Below are 27,435 nucleotides of genomic sequence, written 5' to 3' on the forward strand. Positions count from 1 at the left end.
GCACGTCTATATTTCTGAAACTAATAAACATATACAATGAATTTTGTGTTTAGATGAACGGGAAACTCAAAAACTTTTTTTTCATACCTTTTCATAGGTGTTCAACATGCCCCCTTGAGATGCATGACATATGACAATGCGGTATTCAAATTGTTCCCTCACTGCAGCGAGCACGTCTTGAGTTACGGCTTCCACAGCTGCTGTTATGCGATGTCTCTATTCATTCATTCTTGTTGGTAACGGAGGCTCATAAACAGAGTCTTTTATAAACCCCCACAAGAAATAATCACATACAATCACGGCTGGTTACCTTGGAGGCCAGTAATGTAATGCTGAATCATTTGGCCCAGTGCCCAGTGCCGTACTTCCAGATGCCAGTGTGGCGGTGTGCCATCCTGTTGGCGAATGAAGTCGTTAGAATCAGTCTCCAACTGAGGGAAAAGAAATTTCTGAGTCATATCGAGATATGTGTTTCCTGTAAGTGTTCTCGGCAAAGAAAAATGGACCATACATCTTTTCCCGTGAAACAGCACAAAACAAACTAAATTTTAGAGAGTCCCTCTAACGTTGTACAACTTTATGTGGTTGTTCCGTCAACTTTATGTGGTTGTTCCGTATGCCATATACTCACATTATGACGGTTCAACTTTCCATTTAATGTAATGTTGCCTCGTCACTAAACACTAAGTGTGGAAGAAAACTGTCACCCTTCATCTTGCCAAGAACGAAATTACAGAAGTCCACGTTGTTGTTTGAGACCTTCACGAAGAGCTTGCAGTAGCTGAATTTTGTATGATTTCATGTGCAAACGCCGACGGAACACACGCCATACGGACGTCGGGGGCATGTTGAGCTGTCGAGCTGTACGGTGAACGAAATTCTGCGGACTCCTTGTCAAACTGGCGCATGCGTTCGACGTCTGTGTCAGACAATCGGAGACGGCCCAGCGATTTGCCTTTACACAAACAATTTGTTTCTCAGAATTGTTGATCCCGTCGTCTAATGCTCTGTGCTGTAGGAGGATCCACATCATACCTAGTACGAAAGTCATGCTGAACAGTTATTATTGACCCTCACAGCGCAAAACGCTTTCTGTTGTCCCGACACCATTTTTACTAGAACTGGAGTGGGCGCACACTGTGGCTACCTAGAGGGAACCAAGTAAAACTCGAGAGCTTGCTCTTTCTAAACATTGCGTTGTTCACGCACATATCTCTAATAACATAATACTTATGATTTTTTTTCAATCGGATGATTATTTTTGATACACCCTGTACTCTGCCTGACAAAAAAATGAAGCACCCAGAAGGGTAGGAGAAAATGTAATGATCTTCATGGATTGAGAGGGATGTGACGTATTTCAATGATTTTAAAATCGTGTCAGATTTACAAAGAACATAACAGTATCAGCTGACTTATCAGTATGACGTTACACTCACTCTGACCTGAATGTATGCACTAATTTTGTTGGGAAGGGTGTCTTAAAGGCGTTGTATCCTCTCACGTAGCAAGCTGGCCCACATCTGTTTTAACTGGTCCACAATATACTGGAAACTTAACTCGAATGAAGTTGACGTCCGAGCTGGTCTCACACATTGTTCTATCGATGACAGATCTAGGGATATTGCTGGCCACGCGAGGACCTCAACATCACACAGATAGTTCATAGAAAAAATCGTGCTGAAGAATGGCATCACGAAACTTTTGCATGAGAGGTAACACGTGAAGACGCAGGATGTCTGCGATGTACCGTTCTGCCGTCAGAGCTCCCTCCTCAATCACTACCAGCCGTTACCAGACGTCACAGACCATGACTCTCAGCGCTATGAGCCCGGAATGGCACCGCTGTGCCTCTCCAAACACTGAAAGAAGAGGACCCTCCAGGTCGCCGCCATAAATGATGGTCATCATGGTAGTGCAGAACCGCAATTCATTACTGAACACAGTGCGACACCATTAATCACTAGTCCATTCTTTCTGGTCACGGTACCACTCCAAACGCGGCCGTTTATGTTGTGGTGATGACAGCAACCTACGAGGTGCGACAATAAAGTAATGAGACTGATTTTTTTTGCAAGATGTGGCAACCCTGCAGGCTTGCGTAGGCACAATGTCTTTGACCTTGGTCTATAAGTTGCTTCTAGTCCAAGCGGCACATCGATGCTACTGCTCAGTCGTGAGTTGTGTTGTAAAAAGTTAACACGTGTTTGTGTCTCTCGTCACGGAAATGGAACCGCATAATATTGCGCAACGGTATGCCATTTCTTTTTGCGTTCAATTGGGTGAAAACACGACGACAACTTACAGTAAGCTTCAGAAGGCTTTTGGAGAGGAGGTTATGTCAAGAGCTCAAGTTTTTCATTGTCATAAAATGTTTAGTGAAGGCAGAACGTATGTTGAAGATGAAGACCGCAGTGGACGACCATCAACCTCACGGACGGACGTCAACTTGGCCAGTGTGCATGAACTCGTACGATCTGATCGAAGATTACCCGTGAAAATGATTGCAGAAGAACTGAACATCAATCGAAGAACGGTTCGTCTAATAATAACTGAAGATCTTGGTATGAGAAAGATTTGTGCAAAAATGGTCCCCAAAAATCTCACACCACAACAGAGAGAAACACGGAAAAATGTGGCAGCCAGTCTGTTAGAGCAAACGGAAATCAATCCAGGATTGTTGAGCCGTGTTATCACTGGTGCTGAAAGTTGGTTTTTTCAGTACGATCCAGAGACAAAACGCCAAGGTTCGCAATGGTGCTCAAAGGGATCACCCAGACCAAAAAAAGCTCGCATGTCAAAGTCAAAAGTGGAATGCATGCTTGTGCGCTTCTTTGATTCCAAGGGAATTGTTCATAAAGAGTGGGTGCCTCCTCGACAAACAGTTAACTAATATTACTACAAAGAAATTTTAGAAAGACTTCGTAAAATAGTTCTTTGTATCCGTGCCAGCATTGCTGATAATTGGATTCTGCAACACGATAAAGCACCATCCCATACTGCTCTGTCAGTACAGCAATTTTCAACCTCAAAACAAATTTCAGTACTATCGCAGCCACCTTATTCACCAGATATCGCTCCATGCGACTTTTTTCTATTTGCAAGAGTCAAAACGGCGCTCAAGGGACATCATTTTCAAACAACACAAGATGTCCAAAAAGCTGTAACGAGGGTCTTGGAGGATGTTACAGAAGTTACCGCTCGCTCACCGATAGATCTGTACCTACAGATTGGAAAATTGCGCAGGTCGCCCCAGTGTTTAAGAAGGGTAGTAGGAGTAATCCATCGAACTACAGACCTATTTCATTGACGTCGGTTTGCAGTAGGGTTTTGAAGCATATACTGTATTCAAACATTATGAATCACCTCGAAGGGAACGATCTATTGCTACGTAATCAGCATGGTTTCAGAAAACATCGTTCTTGTGCAACGCAGCTAGCTAGCTCTTTATTCGCACGAAGTAATGGCCACTATCGACAGGGGATCTCAAGTCGATTCTGTGTTTCTAGATTTCCGGAAGGCTTTTGACACCGTTCCTCACAAGAGACTTCTACTCAAGCTGCGGGCCTATGGGGTATCGTCTCAGTTGTGCGACTGGATTCATGATTTCCTGTCAGGAAGGTCGGAGTTCGTAGTAATGGACGGCAAATCATCGAGTAAAACTGAAGTGATATCTGGTGTTCCCCAGGGAAGCGTCCTGGGACCTCTGCTGTTCCTGATCTATATAAATGACCTGGGTGACAATCTGAGCAGTTCTCTTAGGTTTTTCGCAGATGATGCTGTAATTTACCGTCTAGTAAGGTCATCCGAAGACCAGTATCAGTTGCAAAGCGATTTAGAAAAGATTGCTGTATGGTGTGGCAGGTGGCAGTTGACGCTAAATAACGAAAAGTGTGAGGTGATCCACATGAGTTCCAAAAGAAATCCGTTGGAATTCGATTACTCGATAAATAGTACAATTCTCAAGACTGTCAATTCAACTAAGTACCTGGGTGTTAAAATTACGAACAACTTCAGTTGGAAAGACCACATAGATAATACTGTGGGGAAGGCGAGCCAAAGGTTGCGTTTCATTGGCAGGACACTTAGAAGATGCAACAAGTCCACTAAAGAGACAGCTTACACTACACTCGTTCGTCCTCTGTTAGAATATTGCTGCGCGGTGTGGGATCCTTACCAGGTGGGATTGACGGAGGACATCGAAAGGGTACAAAAAAGGGCAGCTCGTTTTGTATTATCACGTAATAGGGGAGAGAGTGTGGCAGATATGATACGCGAATTGGGATGGAAGTCATTAAAGCAAAGACGTTTTTCGTCGCGGCGAGATCTATTTACGAAATTTCAGTCACCAACTTTCTCTTCCGAATGCGAAAATATTTTGTTGGGCCCAGCCTACATAGGTAGGAATGATCATCAAAATAAAATAAGAGAAATCAGAGCTCGAACAGAAAGGTTTAGGTGTTCGTTTTTCCCGCGCGCTGTCCGGGAGTGGAATGGTAGAGAGATAGTATGATTGTGGTTCGATGAACCCTCTGCCAAGCACTTAAATGTGAATTGCAGAGTAGTCAAGTAGATGTAGATGAAGTAGATGTAGAAGTTGAGTTCCAGAAGCGCTGGAAAAAGTGTGTGCAATCAGAGAGGAACTACTTTGAAAGAGACAACACTTAACTTGACTAAAACGGTAAGCAACATTTTTTTTTACACAGAATGTTGCAGGGAGTCCATTACTTGTTCTCAGGATGGAGGGACAGATGCGAAGAGGTTACGCTGTGCTTTCTGTACAATGCTGTGATCATCCCTTTTGCTGATCAGACATGGTATTCTGGAATATTAACGAGTATGCCTGCCCTCACGTTACGACTGAAACAGTTGGAAAATTGAGACCCAATATGAGGCCCTTTTCAAACTCTATCAGGTGCTTATAACGCTGTCTCTCAAGGGCGCCCACCATCATCTTATTCCACACAGTGATCAATCAACATTTGGTGATGTGCACTTCCATTATATACCCTACCATGCCTGCTAACAGCACTAAACACGAACAACGTTAATGCATTCTGATGGTGGTTCTACCTGTCACACAGACTTGCAACACTAATAATTTACATGTCTGTCGATGGTGTGTACGTGTATGAAGCTACATTGACGTCCGACCATGTCTTCTGGGTGCTTCACTCATTTTTGTCAAGCGGTGTACATCCCTGCGAAAGCCTTTTGTCGCTATCGCGAGTCTGCGTTTTATATCCACTCTACTTCCATCATCATCAGTTATTTTGCTGCTCAAATACCAAAACTTCTTCACTACTTTTAATTCGAGAGTAATCCCAAAAGTAAGGTTTCCTATTATTTTATAAGTACAGAACTCTGTTTGTGTGGCAGTTGGTCACCCTGTTATGAAGAGTGCTTCACGCGCCGTGTGTAAACATACGCACGCCACGCTGAGGCGCTCGGTCTTGGCTTGGCAGCCGTTAAGAATGGAGCTTCCTTTGGATGTTACCACCAAGTGCGAATTGCGCGCAGTTATTCGGTTTTTGAACGCAAAGGGCACTGCGCCGATTGAAATCCATCGCCAATTGACGGAAGTGTATGGTGAGTTGTGCATGGATGTCAAAAATGTTCGTAAGTGGTGTAGAGAGTTTGCAGCTGGTCGGACCGAAATTCACGACGAATAAAGGAGCAGGAGATCGTCAGTTTCTAAGGAGACACTGTTGAAGGCTGAGCAAGACATGCCTGAAGATCGGCGGATCAGCCTGGATGATCTCTGCACGTTGGTTCCTGAGGTTTCCCGAAGCACCGCTCACAGAATTTTAAATATGGTTCAAATGGCTCTGACAAGGGAACTTCCCCATCGCACCCCCCTCAGATTTAGTTATAAGTTGGCACAGTGGATAGGCCTTGAAAAGCTGAACACAGATCAATCGAGAAAACAGGAAGAAGTTTTGTGGAACTATGAAAAAAATAAGCAAAATATACAAACTGAGTAGTCCATGCGCAAGATATGCAACATCAAGGAAAGTGTGAGCTCAGGAGCGCCGTGGTCCCGTGGTTAGCGTGAGCAGCTGCGGAACGAGGGGGTCCTTGGTTCAAGTCTTCCCTCGAGTGAAAAGTTTACTTTCTTTATTTTGGCGAAGTTATGGTCTGTCCGTTCGTTCATTGACGTCTCTGTTCACTGTAATAAGTTTAGTGTCTGTGTTTTGCGACCGCACCGCAAACATCGGAAAATATTCATTGACCTTGTTATTGAAGTCGCGAGCTATATTTGCTGGATTCATATTGCCCACGGAATACATCTCACGTATTTAATGCACTCTCGTCCAAAGTAGCGAACAGTCAACTGCCAGCCAGGGAGCCTCGTTAGCAGAAATACTCTCTCTTCCGTGCGCTGTAGTCGACTGACGTCGTGTGTTTCGATGTTTGTTTAGGTGTAGCGTCCCCATACTACGGTGCAGTTACCTCGCATCGGACGGACGGACGGACAGATAATAATTGTCTAAAAATAAAAAATTAAACTTTTCACTCGAGGGAAGACTCGAACCAAGGACCTCACGCTAACCACGGGACCACGGCGTTCCCGAGTTCACACCGCCCTTGATGTTGACTATCTTGCGCATGGACTACTCAGTTTGTATATTTTGCTTATTTTTTTCATAGTTCCACTCAACTTCTTCCTGTTTTCTTGATTGATCTGTGTTCAGTTTTTCAAGGCCTATCCACTGTGCCAACTTATAACTAAATCTGAGGGGGGTGCGATGGGGAGGTTCCCCTGTGAGCACTATGGGACTTAACATCTGAGGTCATCAGTCCCCTAGAACTTAGAACTACTTAAACCTGACTAACCTAAGGACATCACACACATCCATGCCCGAGGCAGGATTCGAACCTGCGACAGTAGCGGTCGCGCGGTTCCAGACTGAAGCGCCTAGAACTGTTCGGTCACAGCAGCCGGCACAGAATTTTAACGGAAACATTGAACTATCGGAAGGAGTGTTCAAGATGGGTGCCACGCATGGTGACTGAGGACCACATGCGGCAACGAGTTGATGCTTCCCGCGCATTTCTTTACCGCCTTGCAGCCGAACAGGACAACTTTCTGGACTCAATTGTCACAGGCGACGAAACCTGGGCAAACCACTTTACACCTGAGACCAAGCAACAATCACGCCAGTGGCGGCATCCTTCTTCGCCAAAGCCGCGGAAATTCAAACAAACACAGTCTGCCGGTAAAGTCATGACGACCGTTTTTTGGTATCGGAATGGGGTATTGTTGGTCGACTTTATGCCCACTGGGATCACAATTAACGCTGATAGTTACTACGAGACTCTGAAAAAATTCAAACGGGCAATACAGAACGGGAGAAGAGGAATGTTGAGCAAGGGCGTACACATTCTCCATGACAACGCTCGCCCACACATCGCCGGGCAAACCGTTGCTCTCCCGCAACAGTTTCAGTGGAACATAATCACCTACCTACCCTATAGCCCTGACTTGGCGCCCAGTGGCTATCACCTGTTCGCTAGGTTAAAAGAACATTTGGCCGGAAAGCGATTCAGCTCCGACGACGAGGTGAAAGAAGAGGTTCATAATTTTCTGAACAGCATGGCGGCGAGCTGGTATGACATGGGCATACAAAAGCTGCCACAGCGTCTACAAAAATGCATCGACAGAAGTGGTGATTATGTTGAAAAATAGCTAAATGTTCAAGCTGTAAACTAATGTAAACCATTGTAGGTATAAACAATTCTATGTACTTATAAAAAAATAGGAGACCTTACTTTTGGGATTACCCTCGTATCTCATTTGCTCGTCTGATTCCCTCAGAATCATCTGAAATAATTAAACTACACTCCATACCGTTTTGTTTATGTCAATCTCAAAATCTCTTTTCAATACCCAATCCATTCCGTTCAACTGCTCTTCAATTCCCTTTCCATATTTCTCCTTGGTTTCCCTTACTGCGTGTTCACTGCACAGGTTGAGTAGCATCGAGGATATGCTGCAACTCTCTCTCACTACCTTCTCAACAACTGCTTCCCTTTGATGTCCTTAGGTTCTTATAAGTATAGTTCGGTTTCTGTAAAAGTTGTAGATAACATCTTGCTCACCTGTATTTTATCTCGGCTACTTTCTAAATTTGGAAGACTGTATTCCGGCCGACATTTTCAAACTCTTTCTCTAAATCTACGAGAGCTATAAATGTAGGTTTGCTTTTCTTCAGCCTTCTAAGATAAGCCGTCAGGTCATCATTGCCTCACGTGTTCCTGCATTTCTCCGGAATACAAATTGATATTCCCAAAGGTCAGCTTCTACCAGCCCTTGCCTTTTTCCATAAATAATTCGTGTTAATATTTTGCTAGGAAAATTTATTAAAGTAATGGTTCGAAAATATTCACACCTGCCAGCATATGTCTTTTTTGAAAAAAAAAAATGGTTCAAATGGCTCTGAGCACTATGGGACTTAACAGCTATGGTCATCAGTCCCCTAGAACTTAGAACTACTTAAACCTAACTAACGTAAGGACATCACACAACACCCAGTCATCACGAGGCAGAGAAAATCCCTGACCCCGCCGGGAATCGAACCCAGGAACCCGGGCGTGGGAAGCGAAAACGCTCCGCACGACCACGAGCTGCGGACTTTTTTTAAATTTTTTATTTATTTATTTATTTATTTTTAAGTTGGGATTGACACATTTCTTTATGGCAGATGATATTTCGACTGTCTTCTATATCTTGATTAGCAGGTGGAACAGATTTTTCATGGTTGGATTTCCCAAGGATCTTATTAATTCTGTAGGTATGTCGTCTACTCCAGATGGTTATTCCACCTAAGGTTTCTCAATGCGCTGTCATATTCTTCTCGCAGTATCGTATCCCTCATATATCTTCATCTATTTCTTTTCTCTTTCATAACATTACCATCATGTTTCTTTCCTTTGTATAGCCCTTTTATATATTCCTTTCACGTTACTTGACAATCAGCTACAGTTCCGATCCACGCGCTAAGCATAAACTGGTGGTGTTGCCTAGCCTGATTTACACCATGAGGATTTTCATCTGACCGCAAATATTGTCTGTCTAAAGTTACTATTTAATCTCTTCCAGCTATTAAATGATCTATAAGCAAGACTAAAGACTGCAACAAAAGATTGGTTGTTTGTATAAGAAATCATAAGCAAAAATAAAAGTTCGCTGCGGTCGGTTATCGCCGGGCGAATTACCCTCGCTGTGGAGCTAGGAACTGTGTAACATTTTATAGCGACGCTGTACGTAACGTTGTTAATCGAAGTCTGCCACTTAGTACACCTGTATAGTGGGATGCTTCTTAATTGACAGTGCACAGCAGCGCACGAAATTATCATTGTTACGCGCGTCTCGCAAGAAAGAAAAAAAAAATTAAGTCAGAAATTCCAAAATGTAATTATATTCATTTCGCAAAGATGGTATTTATTTACTAAGACCTCACAAAATAACACAGATTTTCTTTTCCCAAAATACCATGACGAGATTGAATGTGTTGCCCCTTGAAGAACCAGTTTGATATTTATCAAACTTTTAGTAGATGTTCAACACGTAACGGGTTAACCTTTCCTTGATGATTGGGCCTGCAGTGAAATATACGTCTTGAAAGGACATTGTAAGTAAGGTTCCAGTATCACTGCTGAAACCATTTATTAATTATTACGGTCGACTGCTGTGGCCGAGCGGTCTTAGGCGCTTCAGTCCGGAACCGCGCTGCTGCTGCGGTCGCAGGTTCGAATCCTGCCTCGGGCATGGATGTGTGTGATGTCCTTAGGTTAGTTAGGTCTAAGTACTTCTAAGTCTAGGGGGCTGATGACCTCAGATGTTAAGTCCATAGTGCTTAGAGCCATTTGAACTATTTTTAATTATTACGACAGCTGTTTCGGTAGGTTTCCATTTTCAAGTACTTGCGTATACAAAGTTTGAGAATTACAATGTGCTATTTATATAGGAATTTTAGACTTAATTTTTTATAATTGAAGAATTTCGTAAGCAAAAATAACACTGAACACAACTTTGAACTATACAGAAAGCCTACCACTACCGATTGTATCATAAATACTGAATCTTGTCATCCTACTTCACATAAATTTGCGTATTTAAACTCCATAATCAACAGATTAATAAATTTACCGCTAAATAAAGAAGCAATCGATAAAGAACTTGAAATACTATAACATATAGCTTACAAAAACAACTTTGACCGTAAAATTGTCACCCAATTATATAACAAACGAATAAAACCAAAACAAGACACACTACACGAAGACATCCACCTAGTTACAGAAAACAGGACACACACTAAATTTAAATAAATATCCACAGTATAATTATTTAGGAAACATTCGCAACAAAATTAACGAACTTTTCAAAAATACCATAATTAAAGCCGTTTTTTTCAGTAACAAAAATTTAAGAACGAAACTACACTTCGCAACCTCGAGAAGTACTTACTACTCAGAACCAGGAGCCGGCGGGGGTGGCCGAGCGGTTCTAGGCGCTACAGTCTAGAACCGCGCGACCGCTATGGTCGCAGGTTCGAATCCTGCCTCGGGCATGGATGTGTGTGATGTCCTTAGGTTATTTAAGTTAAGTAGTTCTAAGTTCTTGGGGACTGATGACCTCACAAGTTAAGTCCCATAGTGCTCAGAGTCATTTGAGAGCCAGAACCAGCAATTTACAAAATCAAATGTGGAACTGCAAACACTTCTATATCTGTCAGGCAGGACGTAATTTCATCGCAAAATTCCGTGAACAAGTAAGAGTCAGTGAAAACAACCAATAAATTTTCTATCTACATCTAAAAACCGAAAACCACTGAACACAAAACTTCGAAACAGCTCTAACATTACATAAAGCACGAAAACTATTAGAAGTGGTAGGATCATCCCCAATAGCTAGAGAGGATTTTGACTGCAGAGGACAGATCCTTCCTCACACTGAGAACACTGCGTGGGAAGTTGCACACCATGTGGCCACGCGTCTGCGGATACACTATCAAAAACACTTCATATACTGCCAAACTATGGACGTGAATCTTCTCAGTATATTGAAGAGAATAGTATTCGAACGGAACTGAAGCTTCAGCTGTCGGTTTTCTGAAAGATAGTCTTCACAGGGGTACAAGTGTTCAGACGCACAACTGATACCATTTTGAAGTGTACTGTCAGGGAATCTGTTAACCTCAGTATTTAATTTAGTTTTATTAGTCATATTCTGTTCCACTACATGAGCCAGAGTCCTAGATTGTGCACTGAGTTTCTACGTGTGCGTCTACATACGTACTCCACAAGCCACCGTTGTGAGGTAACGGGCGATTTCTGGAGCCCTGAAAATATTCTAAGTTCGAAGTTGGCGTGGCCGCACAGGCCGCTCGGCAACCACATGGTGCCAAACGTTAGATGAGCAAGAGGGGTAGCCCCAGTGCGTGGTACAGCTGACGCGTGGTTGGGAATTCCATGGTGATGCTGTGTTGATGAAGGAGACACGCCAGGAGTCCCAAAGATGGCGGACTTTGTGAAACCTTAATGGCAGACATTTCACAGTTCGTATAGAAATTAATAGTAGCTAGATGAATCATGATACCTCAAGAAGAAACATGTACATTACCATTATTTGCACGACGATTCTGATGGTGTAATCAGATTTTCAATATCTTTATTAGTTTAAAGTTTAGTATCTGACTGTAAATTATGCAGGTAACACCCAGCAACGAATTTCCAAAATCTAAACGGTTCATCCGATTTTGTCGATCAACGTGTCTTTAGAAAGCTATTAGTGTAAACCTAAATTGGTATAAATTACAGGCATCTAACTTGAATAGCACATGAGTTATTTGAGGTCAAAGTTGCCAATTACTATCGATCGCGCCAGACCATAAGTATTCCACAGTTAAACGAAAAAACGGTAGCAGCATGCTTATAAATATATTTATTCATCTATGTCTTTGTTTATATCCGATATATACACTCCTGGAAATTGAAATAAGAACACCGTGAATTCATTGTCCCAGGAAGGGGAAACTTTATTGACACATTCCTGGGGTCAGATACATCACATGATCACACTGACAGAACCACAGGCACATAGACACAGGCAACACAGCATGCACAATGTCGGCACTAGTACAGTGTATATCCACCTTTCGCAGCAATGCAGGCTGCTATTCTCCCATGGAGACGATCGTAGAGATGCTGGATGTAGTCCTGTGGAACGGCTTGCCATGCCATTTCCACCTCAGTTGGACCAGCGTTCGTGCTGGACGTGCAGACCGCGTGAGACGACGCTTCATCCAGTCCCAAACATGCTCAATGGGGGACAGATCCGGAGATCTTGCTGGCCAGGGTAGTTGACTTACACCTTCTAGAGCACGTTGGGTGGCACGGGATACATGCGGACGTGCATTGTCCTGTTGGAACAGCAAGCTCCCTTGCCGGTCTAGGAATGGTAGAACGATGGGTTCGATGACGGTTTGGATGTACCGTGCACTATTCAGTGTCCCCTCGACGATCACCAGTGGTGTACGGCCAGTGTAGGAGATCGCTCCCCACACCATGATGCCGGGTGTTGGCCCTGTGTGCCTCGGTCGTATGCAGTCCTGATTGTGGCGCTCACCTGCACGGCGCCAAACACGCATACGACCATCATTGGCACCAAGGCAGAAGCGACTCTCATCGCTGAAGACGACACGTCTCCATTCGTCCCTCCATTCACGCCTGTCGCGACACCACTGGAGCCGGCCGAAGTAGCCGTGCGGTTAAAGGCGCTGCAGTCTGGAACCGCAAGACCGCTACGGTCGCAGGTTCGAATCCTGCCTCGGGCATGGATGTTTGTGATGTCCTTAGGTTAGTTAGGTTTAACTAGTTCTAAGTTCTAGGGGACTAATGACCTCAGCAGTTGAGTCCCATAGTGCTCAGAGCCATTTGAACCATTTGACACCACTGGAGGCGGGCTGCACGATGTTGGGGCGTGAGCGGAAGACGGCCTAACGGTGTGCGGGACCGTAGCCCAGCTTCATGGAGACGGTTGCGAATGGTCCTCGCCGATACCCCAGGAGCAACAGTGTCCCTAATTTGCTGGGAAGTGGCGGTGCGGTCCCCTACGGCACTGCGTAGGATCCTACGGTCTTGGCGTGCATCCGTGCGTCGCTGCGGTCCGGTCCCAGGTCGACGGGCACGTGCACCTTCCGCCGACCACTGGCGACAACATCGATGTACTGTGGAGACCTCACGCCCCACGTGTTGAGCAATTCGGCGGTACGTCCACCCGGCCTCCCGCATGCCCACTATACGCCCTCGCTCAAAGTCCGTCAACTGCACATACGGTTCACGTCCACGCTGTCGCGGCATGCTACCAGTGTTAAAGACTGCGATGGAGCTCCGTATGCCACGGCAAACTGGTTGACACTGACGGCGGCGGTGCACAAATGCTGCGCAGCTAGCGCCATTCGACGGCCAACACCGCGGTTCCTGGTGTGTCCGCTGTGCCGTGCGTGTGATCATTGCTTGTACAGCCCTCTCGCAGTGTCCGGAGCAAGTATGGTGGGTCTGACACACCGGTGTCAATGTGTTCTTTTTTTCCATTTCCAGGAGTGTACTATTCATGGAGAAATTGGTCAATTATTTACTGTGTTTTAGAAAGCACAGAGACATTAGGCTACTGGCTTACCTCTGTTCTATTCCTTTGATATATGTTTATTTAATTTGTTTATGTATTTCATAATGTGTGTTAGAGCATGTTTATGGTCCAGCCGTAGGAATATTTATTTAATTTCCAGGTATTTAAAGGTAAATACAGTATTTCGAATGTGTTTCAAAATCTTTGTGAGTGTGCGTTGGCATGGAGACACCATGGGAGCGCTATCGCCAATCACCGCGCTCGTTACTAAGGGAGGCGACTACCGAAGTGATGGGGGGGGGGATTCTGAACAGGGTGGCGCGAGGGACAGTCGTACAGGACACGGAGAGTTCTGGACAGTACGGGAGAGGACACGGGAGTGTCCTGGACAGTACGGCGCAAACGGACGCACGATCGTGGGAGAGACTTGGAGAATGTGGAGCGGTTTGCCCGTGTTCACGGGAGATAGAATTATTTCGTAGTGCCGACTTGTGCACTTGTGAGACTTTCGTGGCTTCTGCAGTGAAGACGTAGTATGTGTTTAGAAGTGAATATCTCGTGAGCTATGTTGTTGTTCATAACTAATTAAGTGAAGTAGGAATCTATTGACATGTGGAATAATCGGGTCTACTGCCGGATGTTTGTGTCGCTCTGGCACAATATTTCGGCCACGTAACTCGTTGCCTTCTTCAGGTGCGATCTGATACTGTCTCAGGTCGCACCTGAAGAAGGCAACGAGATACGTGGCCGAAATTTGTGCCAGAGCGACACAAACACCCGGCGGTAGACCCGATTATTCCACATGTCAAGATCTCGCAGGGGAAGCCTGGAGAATTAGGAATCTATTGTTTCCCTGTTATTCAACTTATATTTTATTTAATTGCTGGACCATCGACACCAATAAGTGTTTGCAGCAATAAAGGAAGTTCTTAAAGGTACTTCTGCTATCGTACTCATCATTTAAAGTCGTTAAAATAGTACTTGCAGATTTTATTTAATTGCAATCTTTCATTTATAAATTTCTGTATAACATTTATAATTCGCAATTGCCGAGTGATAGGAACCTTCGACCATTCGATTCATGTGTATATTCATATTGTATACTGTAGACTCAGCAGTATTTAGCTTGTAATGCGGCAACTACGTATCCCAGCCCCTATACAACGAAACCAGCCAAAACTTTTAATATTTCAACTCTGAGTCAGAGGGTAAGTAGTTGAGGGCCACACTCCATTTCATCATTTATTTTTGAAATCCCGCACCCTGTACCATTATTTGTCATTTCCTTTCCTGTTTAACTCGCATATACAGCAAGGGAAGAACGACTGCCTATATGCCTCCGTTCGAGTCCTACTTTCTCTTATGTTATCTTCGTGGTTCTTACGCGAAATATACGTTGGAAGCAGCAGAATCGTTCTGCAGTCAGCTTCCGATGCCGGCTCTCTAAATTTTCTCAATAGCGTTCGTCGAAAAGAACGTCGTCTTCCTTCTGGGGATTCCCATTTGAGGTCCCGAAGCAGTAGCGTGTTGTTCGAACATACCGGTAAAAAATTTAGTAGCCCGCGTCTGAATTGTTTCGATGTCTTCCTTTAAACCGACCAGTAGCGTCCTATATGCGGTCTCCTTCACAGATGAACAACACTTTCCTAAATTTCTCGAAATGAATCGAAGTCGACCATTCGCCTTGCCTACAACAATCCTCACATACTAGTCCATTTCATATAGCTCTGGAACGTTACTCCTACATATTTCATCGCCGTGATTGTGTCAAGCAGCACACATTCGAACATTATGGGTTTGTTTTTCCCTCTCATTTGCATTACTTTATTTAGAGAAACCAAATAAGAAGTTTAAAAGGCAAAAGGAAGACTATAGGAATAAAAGAAACAGAAATGGTTTAGTATAGTATATGCAATCAATAATATGTTGCAGTGCAAGGCTCTAAGCCACTGCATCGAAATTAGGTACAGAATAAAAAGGAGCGTGATATAAGTAACCTTATATTTGAGTATCTGGCGATTATCTCTCATTTTTATAGTTTCGCTGGAAGCCCATTGAAAGTGGAATGGTGCACACACTTCTCTGTACAATAGTTAAAAAATGCATATCGTTATTCCGTCTAGTGTTCTTTCAGTGAATGTGGCAGTTGATTTTGACTAAACGTTTTGACTAACTATTTTGACTAACTATTTTCACCAGACCATTAACCATAAATCACATAGGCAGTATACATACAGGGATGGCAAAGTTAGAATTCCGAGGCACTTCAACAATGGTCTGTTCTTAGTTCGACTACTCTTTCCCGGACTGAGATTATGTTTTGTGAACGCACAGTGTTGCCCAAAATATGATTGTATAGGCTATAGTAGAGAGAAAGTATGCGAAGTAAACAAACTTTCGTGCTTCATTGTCAGAAACAGTAGCAATTATAGCAACCACAGTGTCATTTACTTTCTGGAAGTGGTACTACCAAATATTACCATGTTGTTGTTGTTGTTGTCTTCAGTCTTATGACTGGTCTGATGTTCTCCGTGCTAGTCTATCCTGTTGCAAGCTTCGTCATCTCCATGTGACTGCTGCAACCTACATCCATATGAACCTGCTTACTGTACTCAAATCTTGGTCTCACTCTGTATAATTTTTGCTCTTCTTACTTCCTTCCATTACCAAACTGAGTGTTCCTTGATGCCTCAGCATGATTCCCATCAACTGATTCCTTCTTTTAGCCTAGAGGTGCCGCAAATTTCTTTTTTTCTTAATTTAGATTCAGTGCCTCCTCATTAGTTATTCGATCGATCGAAGAAATGAAATACCCCCAGAAGAGACTTCGTAACATTTAAATTTGTATTCGATATTAACAAATTTCTGTTTCAGAAACACATTTCTTGCTATTGCCAGTCTACATATCCTCTCTCCTTCGGCTGTGGTCAGTTATTTTGCTGTCCAAAGAGCTAAACTCGTCAACTACTTTTCGGGTCCTACTTCCTGAGTTTGTTCCAGCAGTACCACGTGATTTATTTCAGCTGCATTAGATTTTTATAGTTTTACTTTTGTTGATCATCATCTTATAATCTCCTTTCAAGACATTACCCATTCCATTCAGTTGGTGTTCCAAGTCCTTTGCCATCTCTGACAGAAATACAGAGTCATCGGCAAACATCTAACTTTTCATTTCTTCACCCTGAAATTTATCTGTTTCCAAATTTCGCATTGATTTCCTGTATTGCTTGCTCACTGTAAAGGTAAATAAGGAGGCACAGAAACTTATCTCACCCTCTTCTCAACTAGTGCTTCCCTTGCATTCCCCTCTACTCGTACAACTGCAGTCTTGCTTTCCTCTGTATTTTTTGTGTGAAGTCTCCTAAAGCTTTTTAAATAAAACAAACGATGTTAACATGCTACATCTTTAATTTTCACGTCTACATATTTGCAGCCACTGCTACTCGAGGTATCTGAATTGTAGGGTGTAACATGGCGGTGTGTAACGAAATTACGTCGGTGCGTGTGAAACAGCGTGCTCTAATCGAATTTCAAATTCGAAGAATTCGTCCACTCATGCAGCACCCTCTCCTTCAGCATGGCAATTCCAGACGATAAACAAGCGCTGCGACGTCTGCAGCAATCCGACGCCTTGGGTTCACTATCATCTACGAGGGCTATTCGGAAAGTAAGGAACGATAGGTCGCGAAATGGATACCAAAGTGAAAATCAAAACTGTTTTATTTGAAACAGTTAGCTACAACTTCCAGCTACTTTTCTCCATAGTCGCCGATCCGACTTAGACGTTTGTCGTAGCGTTGTACTAACTTTCCAATACCCTCGTTATAGAAGGCAGCCGCCAGTGCTTTCCGTCAATTCTCTACGCTGGTCTACAGCTCGTTGTCTGTGCCAAAATGTTGTCTTCATAGCCAGCGGTTCGTGTGAGCAGAGATGAAACTCAGAGGGAGACAATTGCAATCTGTTTTGTCGGTAATCAAATATTTCCAACTGAAAACGATGCAGGAGCATCTTCATTGCCCCTGCAGAATGCGGCTGAGAATTGTCTTGAAGAAGAAAACGCACGACAGTTATGTAATGTTGGCTGCATAGCTTCAGGCGAAATTTCTCACCAGGCCCTCGTACTTATCGGGAGACACTATTGTTCTAGGTGTCTTTATGTGCTCCCTGTGTGCTCAGAACTAAAAAGAACGACGTAACACGATCGACGGGCACACTAGAGACACAGCCCAACAGATCTGTACAAAACTTCATCGTATTTTCACTGTGGTTTCCATTTCGCGACCGATCGTTCCTTAATTTCCGAATAACCCTCGTATTGTCCTCCACACAGTTCCAACTTGGCCCCAGACGATTATCATCTGTTTTCAAAAGTTAAAGAACACCTTCAAGAACTTCACTTTGATAGTGATGGAACGATGCAAGTACAGGTGAGATTATGGCTCCATCAATGAAGTCAAAGGTTCCACGTTGACGGTGAGAGAAATGTGCTCGTCGCCAGGGTGACTACGTTAAGGAATAAATACGCAGACATGGAGAATAAAGATGTAGAATGCTACAAACGTTTGAGATATTTCAAAAGTTTGAAGAGTTTTCACATAAAAAATTCGGAGGCATTATTTTTCAACACGCCCTTGAGGATTACTTTTCGCTCTCTGTATTTTATATCTGCTGCCTTCGTAATTTCTAAAAGTGTGTTCCTTTCAAAATTGTCAAAACTTTTTCTAAATCTACAAATACTATAAATATAAAGTTGCCTTTCTTGAAGTTATTTTGGAAGATACATCGTAAGATAAGTATTGCGTCACAGGTTCCTACATTTCTCCGAAACCCAAACTAATCATTCTGGAGGCCGGCTTCAACTCAGTTTTTCCATTCTTCCGTTTATGATTCGTGTCAGTATTTTGAAACTTTGGAATAGGAACTACGCTTTCTGAGTTCTTGATATTTGTACAGACGCTTCTTTTTTCTCTAAAGACCTCTTCACTTTTCCTATAGGCCGCATCTTTCTTTCCTTTAGCTATGCACGCTTCTACAGCCTTTGATTTTTCGTCCAGCCATTCCTGCTTTGGCGTTTTGCACTTCCTGTAAATCTCATTTTAGACAATTATATTCTCTTTTTCTAGCTTAATTTGCTGCATTTTAAAATTCTCTCCGTTCCTCAATTAGAATCAATACATCCTGGGGTATCCAAGAATTTCTGTTGGACGATGTCCTTTTACCTATTCGATCCTCTGCTAGCTTCAGTACTCCATCCCTCAAAAGTGCTCATTCTTCGACTAATGAGTTCCTTTTCCCTGTTTCAGTCAGTCATTGCCTAACGGTATCTTAGAAACTCTCAACAGCCTCTGCTTCTTCCAGCTTATTTAGATTACATCTCCTTAATTTTCTACGTTTATGAAATACAGCCTTCATTCATAGCTCTGAAACAAGATTACAGTAATGATTAAATTTCTCTCTGTGCAAAATTTTAATAGGAGCTTACCCTTTCATTCTTTTCCACCAGTCTATCTTCTCCTACTACTTTCCCTCCTCTTACTTTTCTTACCATAGAATTGCAGTCCCCCATCACAATTAAATTTTCGTCTTTTTTAACTGTTTGAATAATTCACACATTCTTTCAGTTTCCTCATCCTATGCGGAACAGAAATTCTTGGATACCCTAGGATGTATTGATTCTAATTGAGAAACGGAGAGAATTTAAAAATGCAGCAAATTAAGCTAGAAAAAGAGAATATAATGGTCTAAAATGAGATTGACAGGAAGTGCAAAACGCCAAAGCAGGAATGGCTGGACGAAAAATCAAAGGCTGTAGAAGCGTGCATAGCTAAAGGAAAGAAAGATGCGGCCTATAGGAAAAGTGAAGAGGTCTTTAGAGAAAAAAGAAGCGTCCGTACAAATATCAAGAACTCAGAAAGCGTAGTTCCTATTCCAAAGTTTCAAAATACTGACACGAATCATAAACGGAAGAATGGAAAAACTGAGTTGAAGCTCCTGTATCGGACGTTGGCTTTGTATGTGTCTGGGCTACTATAATTGGTTCACTATGCTGCTCAGAGTAGTTTACCCACATTACTATATTGTTATCCATTTTTAGACCTACTCCTGCATTACCGCTATTTGATTTTGTGTTGATAATCGTATGTGACCTGGTCGGAAGCACTGTTCTTGCTGCCATCACATTTCACTAATTCTCTTCATGTTTAACTTATACCTGTAAATTTCCCTTTTTAAATTCTCTATCCTAAGGGATCTAACATTCCACGCCCCGACCCAAAGAATAGCAGTTTTGTTTCGTCTGATGACAACATCCTCCCGAGTAGTCCCCATCCGGATATCAGAATGCGGGCTGTTTCAGCTCCGGAATATTTTACCCAACAGGATGCCACAGTTAAGGCAAACAGTAGAGCAATAAAACGGCTGTAATTTCCCCGTTATTTCTGCTGTTGGCAGTACGAACATAGCAAGACCATGTTACCCAATGTTACAAGACTAGATCAGTCAATCATCTAGACTGCTGTCCCTGTAACTACTGTAAAGGCTGCTGCCCCTTTCCAGTAACCAAGTGTCTATATGACCTCTCACAGATACCCTCATGATGTTGTTGCACCTACAGTACAATTATCTATCGGGTAGATTGATCTACCTAGGCAAGGTCCATGGCTCGTGGGATGTCGTTTACTTAAGGTCTAAGAATTTGCAATTTTCGACTTCACTGCGTACATCGTCACCTTGTGAAAATAAAATTGCATTTCCACAAGAGTTCCGTGTCGTGTTGTTGCCGGTGAACATCAATCTAATTTCCGCAACCCACGAGCTAATGTTATTCATTACTGTAGTTACTAAATCATTTACGTTATATCCCACGTTTCCCAATGACTCTTGTTTCATATGCAAATAGAAATATATGTGAATCGCCTGCCATGTTATGTGGCAGATCATTGTCACGTGTTAAGAAAAAGCAAGGGCCTCAGAATAGAGCCCTGTGCTGCCACCCCTCTACCTCTCCACTACTTTACAGTATTCCAGTCAGATTCAAACCTGTTCACTGTTCTGTGAGATTGGAGGACATCAATCTGTTTCTTATTTCAAAGATGTGAAATGAATCCTTATATAGTTTTTCTATTAATTCCGCTATGTTACAACTCATACATGGTCCACACAATCGAAAGCTTTTGTTAAATCAAAGAAAATATCTACCCCCTCAACCTATCATTTAGCCCCGCAAGCGCTTCGCCAGGTGTAGCTCTCAAGCGTATTGTATTGACGTCCTCTTTAATCCTTGCTGAGGCCTTCCTTAGCAGCTCGAGTACATTGGTCAATGACAGAACGATCCAGTATTGGTCTGTGGCGCAATGAAAGTTGTTTTTGTGGAATATAAATCACTGGACATCATGCGAAGTTCATGTGGACGTATACGAATCTGGTCCGTGGCTATTGCATGATAATTTCTCATTGTGTTCTCGCAAAACTGAAACTATGTGGACGTTATGCTCTGCAGCTAGTTATCAGGGATTGGGTTCAGAATGTTGTTTTTGGTGGATTGTAGAATCAAAGCACGTATTTAGGAAAACATGTCAGATAGTAACTTGGTCCCATCATGTGGCAACAGTGGAGTATCAGACTTTTTCTACATTAGGTACATAATTTTTCTTTTAAGAAAGGAAGAAGCATTAAATGATGGTTTGAAGAATATCTGGGTAAATTTATGGACTAGGCTCCCAGAAGTCCTGATTTGAACCTTTCGAATATCTTCGAAATGAACTAGAGCGTCGATATAACAGAACTCAGCGGAAAGCATTTTCCTACGGCAAAACGGTGTAATAGTATCAAAGGTTAGTCCTATACGATAGTAATTGGGGTGCTGAGAACCAGAAGGGCCCAGAGCACGTCATCGTCGATTTTGAGAGTGTAGCATTAATGCATGTTTCTGAAATCTGTTGATCTTAAGGTGAGTAAGATTTATGTGTGCTGTAGCCCACATTGTATATCTGAACATTCAGGAGAAGGTGTCTGATCGATTTCTCTGATATTCACTTCAATGCGGAATCGACGACGGTGTGCTTTAGGATCTTGTGGTTCTCAGCGCCTCATTTATGTTAGTTACATAATCAGTGTCTTTGCAACAAACACGAACGGGTGTCCACAAGACTATGGCTTGAAAACACGGCTGTGTGATCATTGATTAGTGTCTCCTTTGGACTGACACTTTCGATTTCCCTTAGTAGCACTGGAAATAGGTGATCGTACAGAGTTCCAGTTATACTTTTCGTGAAGGCCAAAAAAATGAAGATTTACTGCATGGTTAATCTGATACAATGTTTCGAAGTGTCACAGCTATCACTGACAACGAAGATTCAAAATGGAGCGCAAACGGAGGAGAAATGTGGACAAGAAGTTAAATTTCAGACAGCGCGTGTCTGCTTTATGTGCGTGACGTATGTATACAGCGCGTGGTGCGGCTTCCGCTTGTAAATCACGCTTACTGCCGCCAGGACCTTGGAGCCTGTCATGCCTCACTCTCTGCCTAACGCCTTGTCACTCAGTGTAGCCCATTTTCTCTACCTAGCAGGAGAAAAAATACATTTTGAACTTTGCGAAAAAGCAGGAACGTTGTATTTCAAAATTCTCCAACAATATTAGATTTTAGTCGACAAGAGCTCAAGTGTTGCTGATCGACGCGTGCTCATTACAGTGCCAATAAGTTAATACATCTCCTCGACGGACTTTGTTGTCGATGAGACAATAACCAAAACAATGAGGTTGTGAATAATTATGCATTACGGCAGCTGTAAGTGGTGCCATGACACCATTGTTTAAAGACATTAAACACTAACAAATAAGGAAAAATTAGAAAAAGATAGAATACCTAACCAAAAAGTGAAGCACCGAAAAGAGGAGGAGGAAACGAAATGAAGCTTTACTGTTTGAGGGAGTCTCTGATGATATTTTAGTGATGACAAAATAGAGTAAAATTAACAAAAAACTTGGCAGTATGAGTCACTTCTCAGAATGGCGTTATAACCCCTTTGGTCTTCATACATGCACTGATTAGGTTGGGAATCATGTCATAAATTCGTTGTAGTCTCTTGTGAGGCAATCTGGCCCTCAACTGTTCTAACTGGTTTTAGATATCCTGAATAGTGATGTTGGTATAGGCATGGGCGTACCCAGCGAGGGTCGGGGGGGGGGGGGGGGGGGGGAGGGGGGGCAGCTAATGGTTCAAATGGCTCTGAGCACTATGGGACTTAACATCTACGGTCATCAGTCCCCTAGAACTTAGAACTACTTAAACCTAACTAACCTAAGGACATCACACAACACCCAGTCATCACGAGGCAGAGAAAATCCCTGACCCCGCCGGGAATCGAACCCGGGAACCCGGGCGCGGGAAGCGAGAACGCTACCGCACGACCACGAGCTGCGGACGCGGGGGGCAGCTGCCCGCCCCTAGAAGATATTCGCAGTTTTTCACTAGTTTACTGTTTTATTTAATAAGAAATGCTGCATGTTTTCTCGGATTGTACAAGTGCATTCTTGTATTTAAAATGTCTATTAGAAGCAGTTTTTCACTGGTTTACTGTTTTATTTAATAATAAGTGCTGTATGTTGTCTCAAGTCCTTGTTTCCTGAGACTAGTATGACCTGCCCCCCCCCCCCCCCCCCCCCCCCCCAGGGCAGATGCCCGAGCTTGTCTCACACATGCTCTATGCTCTATGGGGAACAGATTTTGAGATTTTGCTGGCCACGGGAGTACCTCAATATTACGCAGACATTTCATAGAGACACATGCTTTGTGTGGACGAGCGTTTTCAGAAATGGTTCAAATGGCTCTAAGCACTATGGGACTTAACATCTGAGGTCATCAGTCCCCTAGAACTTAGAACTACTTAAACCTAACTAACCTAAGGATAACACACACATCCATGCCCGAGGCAGGATTCGAACCTGCGACCGTAGCAGCAGCGCGGTTCCGGACTGAAGCGAGCATTTTTCTGTAGAAAAATGTCACCAACATACTGTTGTATGAGAGGTAACTCGTGAGGACGCAGGATGTCCGTGATGTATCGCTGTGCCGTCAGAGTCCCTTCAGTCACTAAGAACCATAGCCTGAAGTCATACCCAACGGCTTCCAGCACCATGACTCCAGAGTAACAACGCTGTGCCTTTCCAAAACATCGAAAGAATGGGTCCTCTTTCTAGGTCGCTGAAATACACCCCGTTGATGGTCATTCATGGTAATGCAGAACCACAATTCATCACTGAACACAGTGCGATTCCATTCATCAACAGTCCATATTTCCGCGTCACGGCACCACTCCAAATGCAGTTGTTTGTACTGTGTTAACGGCACCCTACACGTGGAACGGTAAGTCTTTAGTCCAGCTGTTGCTAGACCCTGACCAGTGGCCCAGAATCATAAAGAAAGTTGCAGTTGGTCCTTTACTTGTTCTTGGGTGGCAGGCGCAGTTGTGAAGGATTTACAAAGAGCTTGATGTGCAATGTATTGATCCTTCCTCCCTTTTAGAGGTCATCTGCGAACGTTGATGACGAGTACGCCTGCCCTCATGTCTCCACGCAGTCCAACATGGGGCCACTGACACCCGAATGACGATAAATCTGGATATTGCACGATTCGACCAGTAGGCCAAACGGAGCACCACAATGCGACCCTTTTGAAACTCTGTCAGGTGCTGATAACGCTGGCTCACACGATTTGCGGCACCTTTGTGTCCGTCGCAGTAGTCACTCACCACCTGATGCAGTTCACGCTCTATATACGCTTTAACAGGCCTGGTAACAACACTAAACAGGAAAAGCACTAACACACTGTGCTGGCCATTCTACCTGTCACAGAGAATTGCAATTCAAATTATTTGCATACCCGTCGATGTTGTTCAAAGCTATATTGACATCCGATCATGTCTTTGGGTGCTTAACATTTTTGTCTGGCAGTGCAGATATTCTTTCATCAGGGGTGGGAATTCCGTCAAACCGCAGACTTATTTGACGGTATGTAATACGAAATGATAATTAAATAGACACCCTAGCTGCAAGCAGGCGTTGATACACTTCATTGGGGACATGTTGAAAATGTGTGCCCCGACCGGGACTCGGACCCGGGATCTCCTGCTTACATGGCAGACGCTCTATCCATCTGAGCCACCGCGGGCACAGAGGATAGTACGTCTGCAGGGACTTATCCCTTGCACGCTCCCCGTGAGATCCACATTCCCAACATGTCCACAACACTACATTCGTAGTGCGCCTAATAGATGTTTGCCCATCATACTCATTACTCGTGGCAGATTAATGTACCAAGTCCCGTACGAGTTCGGGCATAGCGTGTGCGTTCGCACAAGAAGGTCAAAGGCCAGGAACCTTTTTTTTTTTTTAACTATATATATGACGGTAGTATCTGTTCCCGAAAGAACAGTTACCGTGGATGACCATGCAGCTTTGCTAGAAATGAAATGATAATTAAATAGACACCCTAGCAGCAAGCAGGCGTTGATACACTTCATTGGGGACATGTTGAAAATGTGTGCCCCGACCGGGACTCGAACCCGGGATCTCCTGCTTACATGGCAGACGCTCTATCCATCTGAGCCACCGCGGGCACAGAGGATAGTGCGTCTGCAGGGACTTATCCCTTGCACGCTCCCCGTGAGATCCACATTCCCAACATGTCCACAACACTACATTCGTAGTGCGCCTAATAGATGTTTGCCCATCATACTCATTACTCGTGGCAGATTAATGTACCAAGTCCCGTACGAGTTCGGGCATAGCGTGTGCGTTCGCACAAGAAGGTCAAAGGCCGGGAACCCATTTTTTTTAACTATATATATGACGGTAGTATCTGTTCCCGAAAGAACAATTACCGTGGATGACCATGCAGCTTTGCTAGAAATGAAATGATAATTAAATAGACACCCTAGCTGCAAGCAGGCGTCGATACACTTCATTGGGGACATGTTGAAAATGTGTGCCCCGACCGGGACTCGAACCCGGGATCTCCTGCTTACATGGCAGACGCTCTATCCATATGAGCCACTGCGGGCACAGAGGACAGTGCGTCTGCAGGGACTTATCCCTTGCACGCTCCCCGTGAGATCCACATTCCCAACATGTCCACAACACTACATTCGTAGTGCGCCTAATAGATGTTTGCCCCTCATACTCATCATACTAATGTAATACATTATCGTTAGCAGTGTCTTCATCATATGTCTATTCTCTGTGGACCTCTGTTTATGCCTTTGTTACGACCGTTGTGGTTGTTCACAGCGCTCCACAGGAGAGACAAAATCTCTTATCTAAAGAGCAGCCTAATGCCAAGATGGAATTTAAAGAAGACTGACTGGGGTGCATTCCAAGCATACGTATGTTACGCATCAAGATATTAAGGGACCAGGAAAGAGAAAATTTTTCCGAGTCCGTATAGTCCGTCATTGCTCAGGCATACGGAAGAACCAACACGAGCTCGCTGCTAGGCGTAAACATTTCGACATGGTTAATAGGTCACCAATAGTGTGACATCAGCACTTCCGTGTGTGATTGCGAGCGGGCTCAGCTGAAAATTGTAATACCGATGCAGACCATCTTGCTTCCATTACTCTGGTAACATGTAAGAAGCACTAGATAGGATGCAACAACAGCTATAAGGGGTTTGACAAAGCAGTTATGATATTGAAACAAATTGATTAAGCCAATACAGCAAAACTGAAGACCGATTCTTTCTTTCTTTCTTTAGATTACGCCGTAGTCCCGCAGCGATCGCAGGGTCGGCGTGGTTACAACGGATTTGGCAATGTTAGTGTTAGGGATGGCCGGATGCCCTTCCTGCCGCCACCCCGTACCCCCCAGGACGGAATCAGTGTACCCCAACTGTCTGTGTCTAGTGTAAATCGTGAAAGAGTGTGAACGTGTTTCAAATGTCTGCGACGCGCGTAACTGAGGCGGAACGTGGGGACCAACCCGGTATTCACCTAGCTGGATGTGAAAAACAAAACTGAAGACCGATGATGACTCATAAGGAGCGAGACGGATTTGGTCATTATAAATGACATCATACAGCGAAGCTGCTCCTCAACAACATAAATACTCCACCCCGCTAGTCTAGAGAGAGGCGATCAGTAAAATCTATGGCGTTCATGTCGTTAGCATTCGATTCTCTGATTATTACACTGCAATATTTTGTGTGAGATTGTTCCAGTATTGCTATCTGATGTGATGACCGCCGATCTGTAGCCACGGATGATTATGAACCAGCATCCAGTACTGAATCCGCCACTGAGTGGTTGCCCGTGAGTCTACCAACATCGTTCCAGTTCAGAGTACCTGCCGCTCTGAACCTTCAGCATCGTTCCGTTCAGATGTCCTACCAAATGGGTGGGCCAGGATCAGCAATCAACACGACATCACGGTATCCTTCATCATGGTACATCTGGTGGGACAACATGGGCAGTGATCTGAGAGAGACAGAGTACTCTCAGGGTGGTGAGTGAGCGAAACACAAACTCGCCGCAGTCATAACCTCTTCCGCAGCAGACCAGCTGACAGGAAGAGCGTTCCGAAGCAACGGGCGAGCAACTCGCCGCACTCCAAATCTCCGGTCTGCGCTCGGCGCTCATGCAGCAATCTTTGGCAGTCTTGAGACTGCCTCTGGTTCAGCGGATTCCACTCCGGTTTACGGAACCACCAGCTGGCGCAGAAGACACTGCGACAAGATGTATTCTGAAGAATAAAAAAATTATATTTTATCTTGTTGTGTAGCATCTGTCGACGCCACACAGGTT

General features: G+C 43.8%; 1 protein-coding gene and 1 non-coding gene across 2 annotated transcripts in view; both read right to left on the reverse strand.

Moving 5' to 3' along the window:
• LOC126249758 (galanin receptor 2a-like) overlaps nt 1-27,435 on the reverse strand; it is a 188,401-nt gene that overhangs the window by 54,647 nt on the left and 106,319 nt on the right. The gene's annotated exons all lie outside the window — the stretch shown is intronic.
• Trnat-ugu (transfer RNA threonine (anticodon UGU)) lies at nt 25,180-25,254 on the reverse strand. Its single transcript has one exon. It is a non-coding gene; the product is annotated as a tRNA-Thr (tRNA).

Source organism: Schistocerca nitens, chromosome 3 (genome assembly GCF_023898315.1).
Source record: "Schistocerca nitens isolate TAMUIC-IGC-003100 chromosome 3, iqSchNite1.1, whole genome shotgun sequence".
NCBI lineage: Eukaryota > Metazoa > Arthropoda > Insecta > Orthoptera > Acrididae > Schistocerca > Schistocerca nitens.